This window comes from Epargyreus clarus, unplaced genomic scaffold (genome assembly GCF_041222505.1).
Source record: "Epargyreus clarus isolate Ecla_fem2 unplaced genomic scaffold, WU_Ecla_fem_2.2 ptg000035l, whole genome shotgun sequence".
Classification (NCBI taxonomy): domain Eukaryota; kingdom Metazoa; phylum Arthropoda; class Insecta; order Lepidoptera; family Hesperiidae; genus Epargyreus; species Epargyreus clarus.
The window spans coordinates 3,973,553-3,993,036 of NW_027332240.1; the positions used below are offsets into that span (position 1 = coordinate 3,973,553).

Sequence of the window (19,484 nt, forward strand, 5' to 3'; positions counted from 1 at the left end):
TATAATATGAACTCATTGACCAATTATTTTTGTTCACCTCAATGATATGGTTATTGATTGAAAGGATTTTCTGGTAATACGACAAACTAGTGACTTATTATAAAAAAAAGCAAATATAGCCTTTTTTATAATATAGGAGTAGCAGACAAGCATGCAGTCCACCTGAGGGTAAGTGGCTACTGCCGCCCATGGATATCTGTAATCAACCCCAGATAGAATTAGATATTCCTACCTGAGGTCGGCCAAAGATGCGCCGTTACCCCTGAGGACTAAACTGGAGCGCCTCGGAACAGTCTGTCTCCCTTACCACACCCTTCAAAACGGAACACAGCAGCGCCTAGCACTGTTGTTATTAGGTAGAAATAGGTGTGGTGGTGGTGCCGCCGGAGTCGAACCACAAAAGGTTATACCACCTTCAAAATATTTCACTCCTATTCATCTACGCGTATTTCACTCCTAAAATTAAGACGAATCCAATGACTCTTCGGTAATGCGTCAAGCCCTTTGGGCTCTAGGGTGTATCATACAATAAAAAAAATGTGAGCCGTCACGGGACGCCTGGCAGATGTGAAACATCGACATTATTTTGTAAAAGTAATATGCAGAAAAGAACATATTGTGATAGAACTTAATATGTCATAATGATAAAATAAAATATTACGTTTTTCCAGATAACGATGACTATTTATTGAATTCGATTGCGCATGGCGACGCGTCGCCCCACCGTACACACTACTGCATATAGACTGTATATATATACCATCGTATAGCGTGGCGACGTGCGTCATGCGTCATACGGCATGCGTCGCCACGCCAGAAATCGGTTTTACGTGCGGCTATAGATGTTTCACATCAAAATATATAGGTTGAAAATACCCTGTGACGTCGGGTAAATACAAAATTACTTATAATACAAAAACCTTGTTCATAAATATATATATATATTTTTCTTTTATATTTTTATTGTAACTAAAACTTATAAAATAATCATAATCAACATACAGTTTAATACAACAACTAATTCAACAGTTTTCATTGTTCCAGCACTATTCCTCTTCGCTAAGTATGAAGTGTAGGCCGACTCAGGGATCTCCAAAGTATGATTTTGTATTACAGTCTGATAATAGTAAGCTGATAATCGAGGGGTCCGCTTGCGTTTGGGGTCCTTGACATCCACTTTGTAGAGACCTGATTTTGTGCTGTAAATAAAATACTTAATGTCAAAAATTATGAGGAACTTGATCTATTAATTCTATAATCATTGTTTAAAAACTAAAAACCACACTAAAATTGCACAAGAAAAATCGTTAATCCTAATTCCTGACGATTCTCATGAGGTGAATGGGATAAAATTATTAAAATCGTATATTGTCATCGGTTCTTCATAAGTGTTTTTTTATTTTATTTTATTTATTTATTTATTTATTGCTTCATTAACAAAATTACATGCAACAAAACTTATAGATAACACAGGCCAAAAAAGAATAACATGGAATTTCAATTAGAAATGAAGACAGCTAACATATAAGAGTACATAAACACACATAGATGTACACAACTAATAACATGATAAAAAATATATTACAAATTGGAAATTATAAGGTTGCCTAAAGTTTAAAAAGAAAAAAAAAGAACAGGTATTACACAGCTTTTAGATTTGGATGGCTGGGAATGGGGTGCAAGACTCTATATATTTTTCTTTTAAAGGCTTCAAGTCCATCATGAAAAAGGTCGATAGTAAAATCTTTAGCTAAATCTTTAGTGTTCAAAATTTTAAATTAATCGGACCGTTCAAAGCGGATAAAAATCGAGTTCAAAGATTCCGTTACATACATACATTCATACACACAGGTCAAGCTAATAAAAGCGTGGTAAAATAGAAGACTTAGAACGTATCGTCTGAAAGTTTTTTTTTATAAATACAGGGTTACAGGGTATGTCGACTTATATATTTAAGGAAGTTATTAATTCATTGCTGACGGATTTGACCCTATAATGTGCTGTTCAAAAGTTTACTGTTTTTGATAATTGATTTTTATGATTTTTTTTTATAATTCTCACTCAAATTTAAACTAAAGAAAAATCTGTGACCCTGATAGCCGTCTTTGAATTGATAAAAATATTATTAAATTTCAACACAACCGTTAACGGTGTGTGGTTTCTCAATAACTATTTGAATTAAAAAAAATAGATCTTAAGTCAATTATCTCAAACACAGTAAGCTTTTGGATCTCACAATATAGAGCAAAATCCGTCAGTGATAACCTGATTTCTATGGTTGCCCAGCCGATCCGTCGCAGGCGTACGGGACGCCGTAGAGCGGCTTTCGCTAAAAGCCACTCTTTCCCCGTTTCCTGAGCACAAGGAGGTGGATTCGGGTGAATCCAATTACGGTCTTTAGGGCTCAAGATATCTCATCACATTAGGAATATCACTGAGAGAGGCCCCTCGCTCTCGGGACGTGGCTGGCGTTAACATCAGCGCCGGCCGACGTTGCCGCAACTCGGCACCGAGCGTTGAGAGGAACTCCGCGGAGTTTTAGTCGGTCAGAATCCGACATAACCCTGTCGTTCTCCAAGACGGAAGGAAATCCATGAGGATTCCCTTCCGCATTTTTTTAACGCGGAGGTTAAAAAAAAGTAATAACCTAAAATATATAAGTCTATGTACACTTGTATCTAACTTTTACCCACAGCAATACTCGCATTCAGAGGTTTTTAATATTTGTCTATACCCAAAGTTTTCAGTCGAGGACTCTGTAATACAATCGAGAGCTCGACAACTTAATCGCCTCGCAGAGCCTCTGGTGGACGTTTTCAAACTATTTGTCATTGTAATATACGGTCAATGGCTTATTCTAAATAGAAAATGTAATAATTAAATAACGTAATAATAGCAACGATTATGTAATTGTTATAAAAATAATGCTAAGTTAATTATGTAATTGTTATATAATGTAGTCCTGCAAGAGGTATAACATATATATATTTTTATATCACGGCGTGCGTAAATGGACGTTTTACGCACGCTTCGCGTGCGCAAAACCCCCATTTCCGACCCCGTAATATAAAATTTTATACAACAAGCGGACGAAAAATGTTTTTCTGACTCGTGTGATTGCAGTCCTCGCCTGCGGCTCGGCCTGCAAACTCACACTTGTCAGAAAAAAATTTTTCGTCCTCGTATTGTAATGTACTATTTTATAGCACTCTGTGACCTAAACCCGCATTTTAGCCACGCATTTCTGTGTCCAAAGTAGCCGATTTTTACACCGTACGAATATTAATACACTACCCTCATAGTTGAAAAAAATAAACATAGCTATGAACGTTTCATACTTTTAAATGCCATTTAAAAATTAAAAGTGAATAATGAGTATTTTGTTTAAAGCTACAATTATTATAATATTTTATTTTGGACGTATTTATAAATGTTTTTGCCATTGTGTACATACTAAGCAATAGCATCACTATATTTTTATTTATTTATTTTATTTTTTATTTATTTTATTGTGTAAAGCATTTAGTACAATAGGTCAATAGTCAATAACAATACAGTTCAATTAAATGCTACCTTTACAGGTGTTACACATGTCAAACTTAAATAAAATGTTAGGATTAATAATAAAGTATTAAAGGTAACCGATATTTAGATTAAGACGAATGCAATTATGTCGAAATTAACAATCAGTAATAATAATAATCAAGTCATTATATAATTGTTATCGTCGTTAATAAGAAGCTTGGATATTAACGATATCACATTTTTATAACGTTACATTAAAGTAATAAGTGACTCATTTGATACTACAGTTTAAAAACAGATGCGGGTAGGTGAAGTGGGGACGACACCTTGGCGGCGCTCGAATTAACAGAGAGCGACATTCTGGTCGGAGACTTCAGCAAGAGCAGTCGAATAACGGAGATACTTGTGTAGTTATAATACTTCTAATCACTAGTGTGAACTTACTTACGTATAATTGTTATATCGTTACTCTGTACCGTTTATGTGACTATATTATTACATGACTTCAAGACCTACAAGATGAGTTTGATTTCATCAGAAGTGTACAGGAACCAGCTCACAATCATGGACGGCGATTCGTAAGTACGAACATACTTGACACAGGAATAAAAACCGTGAGTTAAAACATTATTATGTCATATGTGAATTCATCTTGGTAGAATAAGTAAAAATGGGGGTAGATAATGTCGTTGATGTAAGGGAAAACTCATTTGAATTAAGAAAATGGATAGATTGAGACTAGTAATTCAATGAAATGTTAATACCCTCTGAAAATGATATACTTAAATTTTGTGAACAAACTTTACTCTTATCAAATTACTTGTTAACATTGTAAACTGAGGTGTTTACTTCAAAATAAGTGCATTTTCTGTGAAGAAGTGTCTAAAAGTAATTTTGCAAGGCAGTTCTTGTGGTAAATCTGTCCATTTGGTTAAATTCTGTGGTGTAAAAAGTAAATCCTAATTGTTCTAAAGTTACACCTACTTTGAAATATATAGAAATACACGTACTTATGAAAATATTTTAAGGATCTTTAATCTTAAATGTGAGGCTTTATAGATATGGGAACCTAATGGTTGTTAATATAGGCTAATGTACGCCAGAAATTGCATACAGGTTAGATTTGAATTTATTTTTGATAACTTTTAATGTTTCAAACGGGGTTTACGTATATGCGTTTGTTTTTATTGTATGGAAGGGACTATGCGGTAGCAACAAACGCAGTTACAGAGTACAGTATACCTACTTGATATAAGTGACACGTTTATTAAGTTGCAAAATTTTGATTATTCATAATTGTACAGAAATGTATAATATCTACGTGGTACATATTTAACTGCCTGCAAAAAAGTATCACGACCACGGTATTGAGTGGCTGAGTGTACCCAGGAGGGAAATGGTAAATGAGTTTAAGGTTTATTGTTTTTTTTTTTGGATATTAATTGACTATATTTAAAAATAAACTTGCATTCACATCTACATTGTTCACATTTTCATTTTATAAATCAATGAAAGTTTCCTTTTGATTTCATATACTTGATACGTAATTGTTATGAAAGAAGCATACGTACGTTGCCAAATTTAGATTTCCATCAATTCTAGGCGAATTCACGCAGTACTGTGTACTACTGTGTTTTGACTCCCATAAAGTATAAATGCACATTAGTTAATGATCTATAAGAAAACTGAGAAACTTATGCGCAGCGGTCTTTGGAATATTATATATAAAAATATCTCTCTTATCTCCCATTCTACTTCAGACTGACTCACTTATACATAATATTAAATGTCTGTTTTAAATTTAGTATGCAACGTTTCGTTTTGTATTAATATTTCTTTACATCTCGTAATTTTAAATCTTTAAATTTCAATTTGAATTTGACACATTACACGTCCTTTTGGTTTGAAAATTGGGCACTATCAAATACTGGTAAATGAAGTTTGTACCTTAAACGTTGAGACGCTTAGACTATCGATATTATTAATTATGTGAGCCATTTACGAAATGATAAACGGGATCCACTTTGTATGGGATTGAGAATAAATTATTTTAAGTAAAATAATAATAATAAATTGATGCTTTTATAACTTGAGCTTAGTTCTATTTACAAGTTACAGCAATTAAGTTATTATACGTATTAAGTGAGAAACGGTCACTGAAGCCTACATAAATTTAGATAGTCTCTTGTATACCATATTTAAAATGAGTCTTGCCTGCGACTTTGTTCATGTGGAGTCAGAATATAATTTGAATTGCATTTTTAAAACGAGTCTTGCCTGCGACTTTGTTCATGTGGATTCAAAATATAATTTGAATTGCATTTTTAAAACGAGTCTTGCCTGCGACTTTGTTCATGTGGATTCAAAATATAATTTGAATTATACAATGCCCTCTGTCAAGATCACGGAGTACGTTAGTAATTTGGAATTCTCCATTACCTGGTCATGTAATGTTTTTAAAAAAAAATGTATACTTTTGACATCAACTTCGTAGTTTTGGTTTTAATGCATTTTCAAACATACAAACCGACAGACAATTTTTCTTTTTCAAATATATTCGATGTAAACACGTGAAGATTTCATTCTTATTATATGTATATCATAGCCAAATGAATAATAATGTAATCAAATAAAAGCATAGGTACATTTCGATGGGATTTTCTTATACAATAATTTACTTTTCATATAAATTTCATACGGTTCACAATTGCGTCATGTCTAGGTTTTCTCTATAGAAACATCGAGCGTCTTGAGAGTGTTGGTTGTAAATGATAGATACATATTATATTAATATAATCTATACAGATATTACGCACTAAAATAATTTTTATTACAAACTATATAAAAGTCAGGTGAAGCCGAGGCGTTTGAAATATATATAATAAATATGACTTGTTCGGTAATAAGGTGTATCATAAGATAGTTTGACTAACTGTTTGTTTGGCTGGCTGGTATAAAATCATGATCAACTTTAATAGACCTTTTTCAGGTCATAGAAATTTTAGGTTGTGATTGATAAGGAGCCACATGTTATGTAAAACAGTTATAGTTTTAAATCTGACGATCGTGATGAGACAAAATTAGAATCGGACAAGATTATTAAAATCATGTCATGTCATAAGTATTTCAAAATTTTTAAATAAATCTGACCGTTCAAAGTAGGTAAAAATCGAATTCAAATATTCCGTTACATACATACAGGTCAAGTTAATAAAAGCGTGGCAAAAATAAAAGCGTGTTTAAAAAAAAATCTTTTATCAGTTGTAGACACAAATAAGTATAGTTAAATAATGGCCGGTTTCTGAAGTCATTTTTCTTGGTAGGTAGTTTACGAGTGTGTATTCAATAACACTATCCGTTTGATAACTACCTACGGAAAAAAAAATCCGCTTCCGAGGAACTCAATGTAAGACAAGGTCTGTTTAAACTCCGTTTAGATTAACGGACCATTTTAATGTGTTTATTCTTTCCATAACATTATTTGATTTTTTTTTTAAAAACGACGTTTGCGTAAAGTCTAGCAAATCTTCCTTAGTATAATGCATAACTTTTACAGTAAAATAGCCCAAACTATAACTTCCTTATGGGAATCTTAATTTAAAACTTTTGGTGAAATAAAAAAAAAAAAAAAAAAAAGTTAAGTAGTTAAGCCATACACAATTGACAAGTATGTCGCTGACGTGAACGCATGGGTCCTTTGCTTTGTTAATTAAATTTTGAAATTCATGTAATAGTATGTATTATTATAACTGAATATAAATTCAATTTAATGTAATGAAATTTCTTTCTGACTTTCAAAAGTGGGTTATGTGGCCCTACTTTGAAAGAAATAATTTGAATTTGTGATAAATAACGTAAAAAAATTGGGTTCATACAACTTATACGTGTTATATTGTGTGAAATTCATGGTTTGTTTACCATTATTTAGTCTTTAACTTTGATATCATTCATTTCAAATATTCACGATATATTATTATTTTGATACTGCTTCATCAGTTGATAAAAGACGTACATTGGAAAGGCAACTATTTGTATAAAATAACATTGTAATAATTAAAAGAAGTACTAAGTAGTAATAAAATAATTTTATAATAGTATTTTGAGTCGCACAGATTCATTTAGTGGCCAACTATAGATCTATCTATCTATCAGTATAACAGTTATTGAACAGGTTGTTGAGCATTCCGAAATGGACTAATAAGATTAACGTCGTTATTCTGATGCGTAACTTTATCGAATCAATAGTTGTTGGAGATTTAACTATTGGACTTAGAATCCAGACATAAGTAAAGTGGGCAGCTAGATGTTGTCATTACTGTAGGTGTAGGAAACTTTTTTAGTTTGATTTTTATTTATCTGTAGTTAAGATGGATTAGTGCAGATGCCTCGAGCAGTGTAATGTTCGCGGGTGTCTCTTGGTGATGCATATGGTTGGGTGTATGTATGTATGTATGTTGGGTGGATGTATTACATTGAGTGAATATTGCATTTTTAGAGTAAATTTGAGTTGAGCACTGGCCGAATGTTATCGTAAACAAGGTATAAAAACTGCGGTGATACATGACTAGAGTGATCCTATATGAACATCACCTAGTTTAAACCGTGTGTTTTATTATTTAACAATGGTCTAATGCATTCGCTTCAATACCTGTCGCGCATATGACATTTATGTAAAGAGTCCTTATGAACTATGCCTGCAACAGAAATCCGTGGTGAACACTGTTGGGGCAGATTTATAACCTAGGTAATACACAACTAGTGTGATTCTATATGAGTCGGTATTGCAAGAAAATGCGTAGAGTTTAAGCCATGTTTTTGATAAACAGTTCGGGCCTCTTACGTGCGAGTCGGTATTACAAGAAAATGTGTAACTCTTCTGGACTTAGGCATTAAACAACTGGTTTTCTTTTGCAGCTCTTGCATCAGACCATACACGATCGAGGACGAACGTGTGAGCAGGACGGCCGAATGTTATCGTCGTTAATAAGAAGCTTGGATATTAACGATATCACATTTTTATAACGTTACATTAAAGTAATAAGTGACTCATTTGATACTACAGTTTAAAAACAGATGCGGGTAGGTGAAGTGGGGACGACACCTTGGCGGCGCTCGAATTAACAGAGAGCGACATTCTGGTCGGAGACTTCAGCAAGAGCAGTCGAATAACGGAGATACTTGTGTAGTTATAATACTTCTAATCACTAGTGTGAACTTACTTACGTATAATTGTTATATCGTTACTCTGTACCGTTTATGTGACTATATTATTACATGACTTCAAGACCTACAAGATGAGTTTGATTTCATAATGATAATAATAATAAGAAAATTAGGAAAATTATGTCAGTTTTTATAATCAAAGTACTCTTTAATCGTATAGAAGCATTTTTTAGCTAGCCAATTTTTTACTAATTTCCTGAATTTTATATAGTTGTGGTCTTTAAAGTCATCCGGAATTTTATTATATATGTTAATAGCCATATTAAAACTATTTTTGGCAGTCACTGATAGTTTTGTCATGGGTCGATATAATCTATGAATGTTCAGTGTCCGCGCTTTCCGAGTGTATATATTTTTCTCTTCCTGGAAGAGATCTTTGTGTTTGTAGACGAACAAACAGACATCTAAAATATATAAACATGTTAGGGTTAATATTTTGTATTTCAGAAATAATGGACGGCATGAGTCTGTTTGTGCGAGACCGAAGATAGCTCGTATGCATCTTTTTTGCATTCGGAAAGCTCTTAGGGATTCAGATGAGTTGCCCCAAATAACAATTGCGTATCGAAGTGTAGAGCTAACATAACCATTATACGCCATCAAAGCCGCTTCTAGCGATATAGTTTGGCTCACTCTTCTCAAGGCATAGACGAAGCTATTAACTTTTGTACATACCTCATCTATGTGGGCACGCCAACTGCATGAGTGATCTAGTATAACACCCAGAAATTTTGCACTTTCTACCATTTCAATTTTCATGCCATTATATGTAATATTAAGTGCTTTAGGACTTCCTTGAGAGGTATAAAATTGCATGTATTTAGTTTTTGCTACGTTTACTTTTAAATTATTTATTGTTAACCAATCTATTGTTTTATGCAAAGCTTTATGTATTTCAGTTTCGTAGGTACGCATGTTTTTTCCTTGTATTATAATAGAAATGTCATCTGCAAACATAATGCAACGTTGTGATATGGCATTAGGCAAGTAGTTTATGTATATAAGAAATAGGAGAGGGCCTAGAATGCTTCCTTGTGGTACGCCGTAGTTATTAAGTTTAAATCCAGATCTATAACGTTCCAGAGTTTTATTAGTTTCAGTGTATCCATATGTTTCGACGCATTGTACTCTGTTCATTAAATATGTTTTGATTCAGTAAAAGGCCGGCCCTCTAATGCCATATTTGTACAGTTTACTTAATAATATGTCGTGCCTAACAAAGTCGAATGCTCTTGTCATATCTAGTAGAATTACTGAAATTGGTACTGTTTTATCTAGACTGTCTGTCACAAATTTAACCAAATTAAATGCTGCTAGTGATGTGTTCTTATTTTTACGAAAGCCGTTTTGCTCCTCTTTGATAATTTTGTTCTTGTCAAAGAAATGTAGTAGCCTCCGATACATAACCTTTTCAAAAATTTTTGAGAGGATCGGAATTAGTGTAATGGGCCTAAAGTTATCCAACTTAGTTTTGTCACCTTTTTTATATATTGGTTTTACTACAGACTTCTTTAGCTCTTGGGGAAAGACCCCTTCATTCAGAGATAAATTGATGATATGTAAAAGTGGATAGGCAATTATTTTAACTGAGCTTTTGAATATTTTGGTATTAATCTCATCATATCCAACTGCGTTAGAATTATTTAGTGACTTTACTATATTAAGTAATTCAGAGTTAGATAAAGGCGTGACAAAAATTGTTGATTCTTCTGACGGGACGGTCATAAGGGCTTCGGGTAAATTATGATTATCTGTACAGTGATCAGTGAGAGATGATATAAAATAATTATTGAATGAATCTGCTATTTTTTGAGGATCTGTTACGTTTAAATCATTTATATTTATTTTCGGTATTATTTTATCGCTAATGTTTATATTATTATGTTTTTTTATGACTTTCCAGACGGCCTTACATTTATTTCGTGTTTTTGTATGTATGTCATATTATTACTCTTTTGTGAATATATCATGCAGCGTTTTAATAGACGTGAATATGTTTTATATTTTTCTTTGTATTTCCTGTTGTAACGATATTTATAATACAAAGCTCTTTTAGTTTTGGTTGATATACGAAGCCCTTTAGTTATCCAATTCGACGTTCTATTTAATGATGTTACTTTCACTCTAATAATAGGAAAGCATAATTCAAAAAAAAGTATGTATAGTTCATAGAATTCACTAAATGCTTGTGATGTTGTCTGTGCATTAAATACTTCATTAAATGATGGGCTAGTTAAGCAGTCTATAAATTTATTTAAGTTGTGCGTTGAAATATCTCTTTTGAGCTCATACCACCATTGTACTAATTTAGTTCTCCTCTTAAGAACTGGAAAGTGATAAATTTGAGCAGTGTGATCTGAAAGGCTGAAGTCATAAACTTGAGTTTGACCACCAATTATATTTGAATAGATATGATCTAAGCAAGTACTAGTAGTTGCCGTTATTCGCGTTGGCTCTGTAATTTGCTGTGTTAACTTATAGGTTTCCATTATTTGTTGAAGTTCAGTTGATAATTTTGAGCCCTTCATTGAATCTATATTTAAGTCTCCACAGAGGACATATTTTTTTCTTTTGTTACGGCAGAAATTATATAATAATTCAGATAATTTATAGAAGAATTCTGATTTAATGCTGCTTGGCGTTTTATTGGTATAAACGCATATAATTATTACGCCATGTTTTATAAGCTCTACGCCGCAGCATTCAAACACAAATGTTTTCGATATAGAATTTAAGTTAGTAATGCACCGATACTCTATATCATTTCGTACTAAAATGGCTACCCCTCCCTTTCTTACTTTATTCCTAGAATACCAGGCAGCGAGTCTAAAGTCCTTTATTCTTAAGTTTTTTTCTGTGCCTGCCTGTAAGTTGGTTTCACAAAGACATATGACATCCACGGAAGTACCAGTATCAGTTAGATTGTTTATCCAGAAATATAGTTCATCCTGTTTAGTTAGTGCTCCTGCAATATTCTGATGCATTATTCCTAAAGTGCTATAAGACTAACTATTGGGCTTTATCGAATTTTATTGTTTGTTTTGACTGTGTTTGTTTTATTTTCGCTACACACCATAGTAGGAGATATTTAAATTAGGAATCGTTATCAAAATTAGCCATAATACTACTCCAGTAGAATCTCGACTAAGCGACCTATTTGTTGTCGTATTTGTGGCATTCGGATTATCGAAAATTTGGATAATTGAGTTTATGAAGAAAAGCTATTTAAACCGATTTAGGAAGGTGATGTTTTTCGACTATATGTTTGTTACGTATGTATTTTTCATTCTTTGGTAAACTCAAACGACTTCATTAATTTTAATACATGATGTGTCGCTGAATTCGTCTAAATTGTGGCGATAACATAGGTTATATTTTTAGCAATCGGGTTTTTGTTTTTTATAGTAACTATTTTGTGGCGATTTGGCGACTTTCCGGAATTTAAATGCACAAGTCACACAAAATGTGGCTGATCTGTAAAGGTTATTACAAAGTTACTTGTTCACGTTTCACAATCCGAACAATCGCGAATATTTATAACTAAGGTCCGGATAATCGATTTTCTACTGTATCACTAGTATTAGTTATGTATTAGTACATTATGTGATTGCTTATCATATGTTTCTTTAATACGCCTGTATGTAGCCTAAATGGCTTGATAGATTTCGACGTATGTGTGGTGTTAGATTTGTCTTTATCACAAGTGCAAAATAATTACTAAATTTTCTAAATTTCAATGGTTTTGGTTGTGTCACATTTTTATTGCTTTTTTAGTTCATAATTTTTAGTTTCAATCATTTATAAGTTTTAAAATAATTATCATATTTTTTCATATTTCTTCACAAGTATAAGCGGGTTTATGTCACACGAGCTATAAAATAGTATACGATACTTGTGACAAAAGTAGCCTATTATCTGCACGGCGTTTACCACCGTCGCTGCGCTCGGGCGCTAACTTCACGCCGTGCAAAAATAGGCTACTTTGGCCACGCGTATCGTAATGTACTATTATAGTATAGGAGTAGCAGACGAGCATGCAGTCCACCTGATGGTGAGTGGCTACTGCCGCCCATGGACATCTGTAATCAACCCCATATAGGCTTAGATATTCCTACCTGAGGTCGGGCACAGATGCGCCGCTACCCCTGAGGACTAAGTTGGAACGCCTCGGAAAAGTCTGTCCCTTACCACACCCTTCAAAACGGAGCACAGCAGCGCCTAACACTGCTGTTATTAGTTCGAAATAAGTGTGGCGGTGGTGCCGCCGGAGTCGAATCACAAAGGATTCTACCACCTTCAAACTTTTAAATTTGAATATTTTACGCAAGTGATTTCCTCATTTTTATAAATTAATAACATATACAAATTTTCTTTTAACGTTTCGTACTCATTTCACATTTAATATTTCTTTTTTTTATTAAGCGTTTAATAATAATAAGTGATCACATGATGAATATATACACATTTTTTCTCTGTATTTCATTAATTTTATGATCGCAGACATAATTCTCATTATAAATTAAATTTATTATTAGATTATGTTAAACGGCCTTTATAGTTTTCATAATGTTTGCACGTAGATAACAAATAATTGCTTAGAATATAGGTAATAAAAAATAACCATCTTACGTTGTAATTAATATTTTTTGGTCGTGTATATAGATAATTATATAATCTTTAACACGTTCGCTGCGTAAAAAAAAACAGTAACTTTCAGCTAGTGCGACGGCAGTCCAAAAATGCATCCACTTGACTTTCTTATTGTGCGTGGCAGGCCTTTTCGACCCGACACCTCTGGGTGGTATTGAAGCCCTATTATCTTAGTCAAGGCGCATTTTACATTATAAATTTTTATACTTTTAAAATCCTCATGAATCACTTGTCTATACATTAGTCCCGCCCCTGGCTCCTCCAAATAGAAAATTAGAAATTAGCAATCAAAAATGTCTGGTCGATAAGGCCCGATACCGCACTAGAGTGTAATTTCTGTAGTGATGGGATAGTAAAAGAAAAGAAAATATCGAGTCATTAATTTTATTAAATTTTAATAAACACAAGCCGAGCCTTTTTAATGTGTTACACATAAGTCAAAAATAGTAATTATAAAGGTAGACCAAAATTTTATATAATTACAAAGATTTTTCTTAGGGATTTCGAAATATGAACCACCGTATTCTTCTTCGTTATCACTATCATTTTCTAGTACTATTTTGTTTTTACAATGCGCCATTGTAACGAAGCTTGCAGGAAACCGAGTAGCGCGAGCGCGTCCTCCTCTCGAAGCTAGCACAACACTACTAGCGGGTCAACGCGTACGCATCTACACAGTGCGGCAACAGGTCGCGAGCGGTCATCCACCAAAACAGGCCTGCCCCCGCACTGAGATAACTTTTTTTACGTTCTATGCGGCGGAGGTCGAAAAAGGCCTGCCGTAAAAATACCCAAGAAACAGGTTTCGCACTAGCGAGAAAGACCTATTTTTCCTGTGCGCATATTGGTTTGGCACCGCGTCGGGCCGATTGTGGGTGAACCGCAGTGAACGTGTTAACCAGTACCTGTAAATGGCTTCAAATCTTTTAACCTTTACCTTTAAATGGTAGATGCTTTATAATTCTACTCCAGCGGCACCATCGCTACACCTATTTCTACCTTTTTTTTTTTTTTGTTTGCGAGGGGGAAACCTTCAAAAGGTACCCGACGAAGTGGGAGCGACGCCGGGTTATGTGGGATTTTTACCTCACTAAAACCCCCCCGGTGGCCGTCCTCGGCGCTTGGTGAAGAACTCCGGGATCTCCGATGGAACACAACCGGAGTCCTCCGAGCGCGATGCCCCAATCGGGCTCCTCCCTGGGGGAGCAGTTTACGCTCCTCCCACACACCTAGTGTTTACAACGGTATGCGGCCACACACACCGCCGTCCTTCCCGGGGTCTCTAGCTGGTCGGTTCGAGCTCCCACTCTTGCCGCCCGCAACCCCGGAAGCCCCCTTTTAGTCGCCTCCTACGACAGGCAGGGGATACCGTAGCCCTATTCTAGTCCCGGAACTACAGGGACAACACCTATTTCTACCTAACAACAGCGGTTAAGCGATGCTATGTTGTGCTTTAATGGGTGTGGTACGAGTGACATATTTATCCGAGACATTACAGCTTAGTCCTCAGGGGTGGCGGCGCGTCTGTGGCCGACCTTAAGTAAGAATATCTAATCCTATCAGGGGTTGATTACGGATGTCTACAGGCGGCAGTAGCCACTTACGATCAGGCGGACTGCTTGGTCATCTGCTCTGCGGTCAAAAATAATATAAAAAGCAATGATAGCCTAGTGGTTAAGAAACTCGGCCTCTCGTTCGAGGGGTCCGAGGTTCAAATCCCAGGCACGTACCTCTGATTTTTCAGTTATATGCGTCTTAGAAATTAATTATCACTTGCTATACGGTGAAGGAAAACATCGTGAGGAAACCTGCATACCTGAGAGATTTATAAAAAAATAAATCTCAAAGGTATATGAAATCTACCAATACGCACTTGGGCAGCGCGGTGGACTATTGCCTAATCCTTCTCATACTGAGAGGAGACACGTGCCCAGCAGCGTGACAGTAATGGTTTGTTGATAATGATGATGAGGAAAATAAAAGCAAGGTTCGACCGGAAAGGTACTACCACACCTATTTTTAGCGTGACGCGGTTCTTACGGAAGGATGTGGTGCGGGCTGACTTACGTATAAGGCATATCTTAGTCTTCAAGAGGGACAACACATCTGTGATAGACTTCAGGTACAAACGGTTCTATGTATATGTATTTGGTGACAGAAGTTTATGACCAGCAGTAGTGCTGCTGATTTAAAATATCTACAAATTTAATTCTATATACCTTTTTTTGTTTACGAGGGTGAAACCTTCAAAAGGTACCCGACGACGCGGGGTTATGTGGGATTCTTACCGCACTAAAACCCCCTCGGTGGCTGTCCTCAGCGCTGCGTAGAGGATCTATATACCTACCTACTTCTACATAAGTCTCTATTAATCTGCAGATTCATGCCATATTTTTAACTAATAAAAGTTTTTTAGGGTCAACTCAATATTCCTAAGTTTTCTCTCAATCTGAGGGAAATGGCCCACCGTGCTGGACAAGTGTGTGTTGGTAGACTATATACACCTTTGACCCTTTTGTAAAGGTATGTAGATTCCCTAACGATGTTTACCTTCACCGTATTTTGAAAGATCAGAGGTGCCTGTGATTTGAACCTCCGACCGCCAAAGGGAGGCCGATTCTCAAACTAAACTGACACTTAAAAGCTCATAAAAAGAGTAGCATATAAAAATAATACCTGCATAACCGAGATTTGCTCTGTATTTCTTGAATTATATTTTCTAAACCTGAAACCTAGCTAGATCGATTTATCGCCCCTGAGACCCCTGTACTAAATTTAATGACGATCTTTTAAGCTGTTTTCTATATTTCGATATATACAAAGAACAGCTCGTTTAAAGGTATTAGATACATATAAAACTAAAGGTACTTACACATAACCCCTCCTCCATTCGAAATTGTCCATTAGTGACCGAACACTGTAACCAGAAATATTTGCGCCATCTTCATTTATAGATAACACCACCTGAAAATGTAATTTTAGTACAGAACCAGTACCTTCATCATCATCAACCCTTCTCAGGTATGAAGGTTTCCTCACGAACGTCTTCGTTCTTTCTCACTAGAGATGTTAAAAAATAATCGATTTTTATTTTAATCGATTATTATTTTCTTATAATCGACTTTGCAAAATCAGAGGTGCCTGGGTTTTGTATCTTGGCACTCTCGATCAAGAGGAGGATCTTAACTACTAAGGTATCACTAGCTATCACTGCTGAACAAGTACCTAATGAACCCTTTGTGGTTCGACTCCGGCGGCACCACCGCCACACCTATTTCTGCCTCATAAGATTAGAGTTAGGCACTGCTGTGTTCCGTTGTGAAGGGTGTGGTAAGGGAGACATACTTTTTCGAGGCTTAGTCCTCAGGGGTAGCGGAGCACCTGTGGCCGACCTAAGGTAGGAATATCTAATCCTATCTGGTGTTGATTACACATGTCCGTGGGCGGCAGTAGCCACTTACCATCAGGTGGACTATATGCTTGTCTGCTACACCTATATTATAAAAAAAGATTTTTTATAAAGGTAAATTGCAATTTTGTAAATAGCTTTGAAAGTGGTAGAGTCATTTGTGATTCAACTCTGGAGGCACTACCGCCACACTTACGTCTGCTATAAGATCAGTGCTGAGCCTGTGTTCTGGTGTGAAGGGTGTAGTAAGGTACATATCAGAAGCGTTCTAACTTAGTCCTTAAGAGTAGTAGAGCATCTACAGCCAATCTTAGGTAGGAGTCTAAGGTTATCTGCGATTGATTATTGATGTTCTTAGGCGGCAGTGACCACTTACCATCAGGTAGAGCATGTTCGTTTGCTACTTCAGTTGTATAAAAAAACTAGCTGACCCGGCAAACTTTGTGTTGCCATATAAATAAAAAAATGTTAAGGGTGAACAACCCTTATCCTTAATAGATAGTAGCAGATTCCCCGACCTACTGAATATGCATATAAAATTTGGTGAAAATAGTTAAAGCCCTTTCGGAGGAGTACGGTAACTAACACTGTGACACGAGAATTTTATATATATAACATTACATTATTTATTTTGAAAATAAATGTACCTACTGTGTTTACCCAGGCATTTTGCTTATAAGGATAGATACAAGAAATACTCAATACATATTTATATATATTTATTAGTATTTATATACTAATAAATTATTTCTTTAATTAATCACATGTTTTCTATAAAAAATAAGTATAAGAAAAAATAATAATAGAGCATGTGGCTTTTTTTCAGTCCAAACTTGATTATAATTTTATTAATTATCTTATTAACTTGATTATCTTTATCTTTATCTTTAAGTAAAATAAATTATTTTATATTAGGATTTTTTGCAATGTCCGCTTATTAAATATGGCATTATATAGTTTAATTATTTAAATATAACAGATATATTATTATCTTCCTTCTAATACTAAAACTAAAAAACTAAAACTAAACGCTTTACTACACTCACAGCCCCACACTAGGATTCCCTGTATCGTGGGTGTATGGACACACACAGAGACAAATACACCCAGACCCAGAAACAGAAATCTAAATTCATCATTTAGAAATCTGTCTGGCCGGGGATCGAACCCGGGACCCTCTGCGCGTCAGACCGGCATGGTGACCGCTCCGCCACGCGGGTCGTCAATACTAAATTATAACTAACTATACATAGTTATGCTCACTTCAAATATATCGTGGGTTGTCTCCCTTCAAATCAGAACAAAAACGTTTGGAAAATCCAAAAGTGCACGACTCATAATGCTCATTTAATTATGAAATATAAAAAAAAAAAAAACTTAAGTCGTTCAAAATGAATTGCCGAAAAAACAGCTGTAGTAGGAAGAAGGTACTGCACAAGCGCCCCTGGTGGAATAAATGTACATAATATCTATAGATATACAGTCTTGTAGTTTTCGTTTTTTATTAATTGTAATTAAACGACACTGAATTAATTAATCATTCGCATTCAGTGACCTACAATCGACGATTAGAATTTTTTTAAAAAAAATTTAACTCAAATGATGGATTTTTTCACAAGTTACAGTGTTTTCAGGTTTCACACATGACGGACAGGAAATTTTTTTGACCTATTTTGGTGTTTTTTTCCAATTCTATTGCAGTAAATCAATTTTTAAAAAGTATGGAATTAATCTCCATTAAATTATCTCGACAATAGTATGCAAAATATCTTGATTCCGTGAACTATCAAGGCTATAATAATAAAAATAGCCGCCAAAATGAAGCGAAAAAAATTTTTCGATCGTAAAGCACTCTCTGATGCTTCGCATCATGAGTCGTGCAATATCTTGATTCCGTGAACTATCAAGGCTATAATAATAAAAATAGCCGCCAAAATGAAGCGAAAAAAATTTTTCGATCGTAAAGCACTCTCTGATGCTTCGCATCATGAGTCGTGCAACAGTGCATACAAGCAGTGTTAAGCGTTGCTCTGTCCTTACCACACCGTTCGAACCAGGTTTGAAGGGTTGAAGATAAGGGAGACGTACTTTTTCGAGGCATGGCTGCGTATCAATGGCCGACCTCGGTTACGATTCTGATCTTATGTGGGGTTGATTACAGATGTCCATGGGGGAGCAGTAGATACATTCCGCGTAAAACTGCAAGTGCGCTCTGAATATAGAAATGAATCGCGTCGCCATAGCAAATAGTGACTACACCTCCTCGCAACAACTTCAGATGGGACTAGCAGACGGGGACCGTACTTACCATCAGGTAGACTGCATTCTTATCCTTTACTCCTATATTATAAAAAAAAATTGAAAAAATCGTGCTCATATTTTAATTTCGATCATTACATGATCAACAGTGTAATTTAATCTACTTTTAGTAACCCACCTGCTCCAAATAGTCCTTGAGGTATTGTACTCTATTCTCATCATAAAGGTCGTCATCAAAGCTGGTATACCCATTGCCAGTGATGATTATCTCCAAATTATCTCCATACTCCTCCCTCAGCCAGGATATTTGCTTACGAAGACCTTCGGGATATGACTGGTGGAACAAAATAAGTGTTATCTTATACTGCAGCAAAGTCAATAACAGCATGTAGGATATCTGAGCCATATCCCAAATAAA

At 35.1% G+C, this 19,484-nt stretch overlaps 1 long non-coding RNA gene across 1 annotated transcript; it reads right to left on the reverse strand.

Moving 5' to 3' along the window:
* Positions 1 to 955: 955 nt before the first annotated feature.
* On the reverse strand, positions 956 to 19,395 carry LOC140756679 (uncharacterized). The gene is made up of 3 exons (XR_012103911.1): positions 19,245 to 19,395; positions 16,271 to 16,362; positions 956 to 1,199 (listed from the first exon to the last, which is right to left on the reverse strand). It is a non-coding gene; the product is annotated as an uncharacterized LOC140756679 (long non-coding RNA).
* Between the last annotated feature and the right edge of the window lie 89 nt (positions 19,396 to 19,484).